The sequence below is a fragment of the Paralichthys olivaceus genome, chromosome 5 (genome assembly GCF_024713975.1).
Source record: "Paralichthys olivaceus isolate ysfri-2021 chromosome 5, ASM2471397v2, whole genome shotgun sequence".
Taxonomy (NCBI): Eukaryota; Metazoa; Chordata; class Actinopteri; order Pleuronectiformes; family Paralichthyidae; genus Paralichthys; species Paralichthys olivaceus.
In genome coordinates this window covers 26,751,536-26,758,028 of record NC_091097.1, presented here as the reverse complement: position 1 = coordinate 26,758,028, position 6,493 = coordinate 26,751,536, and the positions used below count along the sequence as shown (strand labels likewise).

The 6,493-nt window shown below is 37.3% G+C and overlaps 1 long non-coding RNA gene across 1 annotated transcript; it reads right to left on the bottom strand.

Annotated features, from left to right (window-relative positions):
• Window positions 1–431: 431 nt before the first annotated feature.
• On the bottom strand, window positions 432–3,549 carry LOC138407817 (uncharacterized). The gene is made up of 2 exons (XR_011241136.1): window positions 3,420–3,549; window positions 432–3,293 (listed from the first exon to the last, which is right to left on the bottom strand). It is a non-coding gene; the product is annotated as an uncharacterized lncRNA (long non-coding RNA).
• Window positions 3,550–6,493: the final 2,944 nt, after the last annotated feature.

Below are 6,493 nucleotides of genomic sequence, written 5' to 3'. Positions count from 1 at the left end.
TGCTGAAATGTTTAACCTTAACTGAGTTGCAATGTTAAGATTATGAAAGAAAAAACACAGTTGATGCACAATAAAATCAGCATACCCAAATTAACACTGTAAGAGTTGATCTTAACACTTTTAAAGTGTCTATATGGGTCCACATCTCAGAGTGTAAATTTCACACTTTTTCGAGTGTTGGAACCTTTACACTAAGTTAGTGTAAATTTGACTCTTTTTGGAGTTAAAATTTAACACTGATAACACCAACCAGTGTTAGTTTTTTTTAACACTTCTATGTAGTGTTAGCAATTAACTCTCTCAGATGACTATTTCTTAACTACACAAGTGTTACCCCCATAACACTTAAAAGGTGTCACTATAATTCTTATATATATTCCTAAAAAAAATACTTGGAAAATAGACTTTCCGAAAAAACAAAGGTAGTCATGTTTGGCAGTTTAAAACATTTATTTTCAAACTAGCACCACAAACATTAAAACATGCAACAGTAAGGCACAATGTATGTCCTCTCACTCTCATTAGAGTATTGCTTATCAAATGTCTAAAATATGTCAGCTGGTCAATGAAAATCACAACATGTTCATTATTTTGCTCTTCTATACAGTATGCATGAAAATGTTCATCGAAGTACAGTGTGTCAACAGCACAGCCTATTATGAAAGCACGTTGTTCATGTATTATGATATTACAGATTTTCTTAAATACAGGTAGGTCATCATGGGATGTTCCAGTGCATACCAACAAGTCAATCTGGTATTCTGTGCCATAATTTCTGACCCAACATGTAGTGGAAACATCTGAACATGGATCTAATTGTAATGTATGACAGAGTAATTCTCCACCTTCCAAGCTATCAATGCTTTTTATTTTTAAAGGACCAATCTCAAACTGCTTAAAATAATAATTTTCATCGTAAAATGCCAGTTGAAGCTGGTGTTGCTTTACTAGAGATTTAGTAAGGTTTTTAAAATTTTTTACAGACTTCTTAAAAAAATGGTGTTTTGCTTCAAATCGCATACACCACATATGTATAAGAGGGCCATTTTTTTTATAATCCTTGGATAATGTATCATTAAGTGGTGTTTGGGAATCAATTTCATATCATGGAACAAAATTTTGAACATGTTATGGTGATCACAGATCAAATGTTTTAGGTAACATATCATACCATCAGTAAGGATAGGGGAGAAGACTATATCAACAATCTGTATCAAGAGGAGCAATAAGTTCCAGTGATTATTGTCCCTTTCAACCACATCACCAAAAATAAGTGGGGTATTGCTTAGAATACACCATGACTGAATAGCATTTAAACCTAAGTGCTTGCTGTTGTCCTCAATTTTTAAGTGACTCGGTTTGTTTTTACGTTCCAAGTGTCCATAATTAAAAGTCTGTATCCTATCTGACAACGTGTTGATAGAGATGTAACCATTTTTAAGCAGGTACTGAAAAAACAGCTTAAGCTCATACTGTACGACACCCTCCAACAAATCATGCATAATATCAACCGCAAAATTATCAGTACACTGAAAATACTGTAATGAATCAAGCACACAACGTTTTTTAACACCATAAACAGTAGGTAGAGCAGGATCTTCACTTAGTGCATTACAATGTTCAATGTGAAGCTCTCTGGAGCGCAGAGTAAGTCCTGGATTATCCTCAGAAAAAACAGACTGAATTTCTTCCTTATTTGTCAGACAGAACCTATAAAAGTATGTTGCACTGAAAGATTCAACAAAGCCGAGCAAAGAATTTAAAGCAAGATTATCTCCTGTGACTTGAATTACAGAGCCAAATACTGGTTCATCAATAAATGGAAGTTGGATACCTTCAGTTTCTAAAATTTTCAAATCGTCAATTAGAGGCTTTAATATTTCTTCAAAACCGTACGTCTTTAAATCTTGGGTGTAGAAAAGAGCTGCGAGATGTATGTTCATAAGTACAGAGTTCACCTTGGGTGGGAGGTTTTTTAAAGTAAAATAAACACAACCAAGTTTGTGGATCCCCTTCTTAGAACCCAACGGATTAGCCGTTTCAAAATCGTCATAATAAAGTAAAATTTGTAGAGCATGTCTCTGTTGTGAAAAAAGAGGATGGTTTTGGAAATAAAACCCATCATTAATGTCTTTGTATGTCCCATTTTTACAGTGTTTCTCTTGCAAGAAGCACTCTCTTATCTCACTATTTTTGAAAATGGATTTCAGTGTACCTAAAATGGGTACATACATGTACTTGTCTGTTACAGGAATCTGACTATATACACCTGTAGTTCTATTTCTACGTGTATCCATTCTCACACCAAGGACAAATTCTTTAGGCTCAACTATTTCCCATTTTTCATCATAATATTTTTGTCTCTTCATCTGTGTGTTAAATTTTGAAAAGGGATTGTCTAATTGATTTAAACAGTGCTCTACTTTCTTATAAATTTCCGACTCCTTAGTTTCAGAGGAAAATGTTTGGAGAACTGCTTCTTGTGCTCGACCTTGAACATCACTAATAACTTCCTCCATCGAACAAACTATCGTTTGGATAGTGCTTTGAGAACAACCAGAAGTTTGTAAGTGTGAAACAACTGAACCGCACATTCTTTCAAGTGAGTTCTGTGTGATTACAGGACGAACCTGTAACATGAATGCAGCAGAAGTTGTTGGCTGTTCACTTAAAGATTCAAACTCAAAATGTCTTTGTGTGGCCACTTCCTGGTTAGTATCGACCAGCTCATCATGGTTCTTATGAACAGTCTTTAGATGCTTTCTGAAGCCATTGTATGTACAAAAAGATGAAGGACATCCTTGCTCTCCACATTTCAAACGTAAGTTTTTAGCTGGATATAGTCCATGCTGAAATTTTAAATGTTGACAAAGAACTGAACAATTTTTGTGGTGCTTTTTACAAACAAAACATGTGAACATAATCAGACAGTTTTTTCAACTGTGCTCTGACCTTTGTGAATTGGTGACATTTTATTGGTCTTGAAGTAGTTTGGCCCTCAGTTCCTTGACTCGTGGGGTTTCCCTTGTGGTTCCAACATTGATGTTGTATATCGTTGTTTGGATGAAAGTGTAGAATGCAGAAAGTGCTTCATCATAGGAGAGGCTGAAGACATAGTGAGTCTTGAACAGCACATCAAAAGCAGCCACAGATGTCTGAGCGTTGCATGGGATAGCTTTCTGGTCCACAACAATGAAGAACCTTGCGATTTTCTTTTTTTGCTCTCCGATGCAAAGGAGGAAAGGCTGCCTTGCATCAACTTTATCCAGGAATGTAGTGAGGCTGGCTCCTTCCTGTAGTTTGAATGACACATTATGCATATACTTAGCATAACATACTAGATACATAGCAAGAATTATTCTTACAGTCCAATCTGCACCTCAAACTTCTTACACAGTAGTACAAAGAGCTGATGGTACCTTAATGAATCTGACAACATGATTGGCTGCCTGTGCTGAGCTCATCTTGGGAGTTTTTTCTGGCCTTTTGATGTAGGGGGCAGGAGATGCAACAGCAACAGGAGAGCAGACATATCACTATCCCAGCCTTGAAGACAAGTATTTGAGAAAGACAACAAAAGCATTGTAAAACATTATTTCTTGCTTACTACAGAGACCATTTCATTTACCATTTAACTAAAATGTCATTGAGGGAACCGACATTGAAATGTCTCCCAAGATAAACCATATGACACTTAGAAATATAACTCCCTCTCAAAATAATAGAGATATTTCGGTGTGACCCAGTACAAAGACATCCTGCTGTTTTGGCAGGTAAAAATGAGCACTCTGTCGAAAACCGCAATTTCACGGTGTGTGTTTGTTACTGACAAAAAGTTATATTATACTTCACCAAGAGCTATGTTATTTTGCAACAAAAATAATGTAGAAATTACTTTGGACAAAGGGCTAGCTAGCGTTAGCACCACTTTAGCATGCTAGCTAGCGGTGTAGGGGGGAGGGGCGAGGGGACGTGAACACTTGAGGTGTGAAATACAGGATTAGAGTTTAGAGTAAGAAATTCGGAGTTAATATTTAAACATTTACACTTAGAGGTTTGAATTAGTGACACTTTCTTTTTTTAATTTTTCTGTTTATGGCCTTTGTCCTGTTGGTCCAAGTTAAGAAGCCCACAATGCATTGCTAACTACAGTACCAAACTGTTAGAAATTGGCTGTAAATGTACAGCAACTGTTTACAGTGTACGAGTGTGACATGTGACACAATACCCCATCAGTGGACATGTTGTCACACTACGTGGGGTAAGATGTCACCATGGACTCTGGATCAAACAAAACAAGAACCAGCACTGATTCAAATTCTTAATTAGATCCAGCTACAGACGAAAAGATTGATTCATCACTGAACTGAATCAATCCTAAAGGGAGCAGTTAATTCAGTCTCTTATAATAACAAAAATAATAATAACAACTAGAAAACCAACCTTAAAATAGAACATGTAATACATTCAAAGCTCACAACTGGAAAATCATTTAAATACACTCATCAAAACTCATCAAATTGCAGTTGTAGCACATGAATTGCCTCACCCGGGGCCCACTGTTTGCATTATCATGCACTGGACCTGTTTTACATTGTGTGTTAAAGCCAAAAGTTCCTCCTTCACTGGTGTGTCAGTAAGAATAGCAGCTGAGCAGTTCCAAGGGAATATGACGTTGGGTGGAGTATTGTTCCCTGTTACTCAAACCCCTTACACCCTGCCTGTTTAAACTCCTGTCTGGTCACCACTCTGTTTGATTTCTACACAGTCAAAACACCAGTTTCATCCATATTCCAGATGTTCCCTGGTCCCGGTGAATGTTGACGTAAACCCCTCTCCGGATTGCCAAAGAAAACCTTGTTAAAAGCTTGCTGCCACTGGCTTTCTGTATGAGCCAGTTTAGGAAGTGTGAAAACCAGTGTGAAAAGAATAGAACTTCTGTGCCTCAGCTAACTGCTGGCTTTATCACCTCAGTTAGTGAGAAACCGAAATGCCATTGAGCCAGTGTACAGTAGTTAATGTTAAAATCCCTCGCTGTACTTCCTATAGATGTATTTGCTGACTCCACCTTCCTCATGTCAGGGGGTATGCCACTATTTTCAGTTTTTTTTCCATAGGTCCTGATAATCACTTTCTTCCGTCCCTTCCTCATAAATATAGTCACATCTGTCTATTTCAATGGTTTAACTTTCTCTACTCTTTTAATTCATCATGTTATTACTTAACTTAACTAACTTACTTATTACAAACTTCATTTTTGGAAAAAAGTCAGAAAAGGAGAAAAACAGAAACATATTTCTAACCCGCTCCCACAGTCTCATTTATGAACTCTCACCAATAAATAATAGATCTGTACGTTCGGGGAAGTGTTGGGATTCTCACAGAGTTTTCATTTCACAGATAGGACCTATAGTTTTTGAGTAAGAGACATTTGTTTGAAGAGTGGCGCTAGAGCAGCGCCCTCTGACTTCCCCATTGACTCCAATGTTAATCTCAAAAAATGATTCCTGATGAGAAAACTACATTTCTAAATCGCTCTCACGGTCTCATTTCCTAACTCTCATTGAATAAAAACATATGTGGACGTCGGCCAAAGTCTTGTGATTCTCACAATGTGTTCATTTCTCAGATACGACTTATAGATTTTGAGTTAGAAGCTTTTGTTTGAGGGCTGGTCTGAAGCTTGTTCTCTAAAGTGAGGGGACAACAGGTGTTCCTCATCAAATCAGTGAGTAACCATAGCAACCCCATAGACTGACAGAGGCCTAGTGGTTAAGGACCTTGCATCATGTGACGTGAGTCTGGGTTCAAGACCGGGTGAGGGCGGGACATGTTGCTTCACTTTTGAACATTTAAATCAAAATCAAAATAATATTCAGAGGAAGCCTAAAAGATGCTGGATTTTCAAAATAAAACCCCCAGATGCTTACAGGATGTTCCCAGGAAGCCTGAAAGACACTGGATTTTCAAAATAAAAACCCCAGATGGTTACAGGATGTTCCCAGGAAGCCTGAAAGACACTGGATATTCAAAATAAAACCCCCAAATAGTTACAGAATATTCCAAGGAAGCCTAAAAGATGCTGGATTTTCAAAATAAAAGCCCCATATAGTTACAGAATGTTCCCAGGAAGCCTGAAAGACACTGGATTTTCAAAATAAAAGCCCCATATAGTTACAGAATGTTCCCAGGAAGCCTGAAAGACACTGGATTTTCAAAATAAAACCGGCAAATAGTTACAGAATATTCCCAGGAAGCCTAAAAGATGCTGGATTTTCAAAATAAAACCCCCATATAGTTACAGAATGTTCCCAGGAAGCCTGAAAGACACTGGATTTTCAAAATAAAACCGGCAAATAGTTACAGAATATTCCCAGGAAGCCTAAAAGATGCTGGATTTTCAAAATAAAACCCCCAGATATTACAGAATGTTTCCAGGAAGCCTTTAATATGCTGTTTTTTCAAAATAAAACTCCTGGATGATGACAAGACC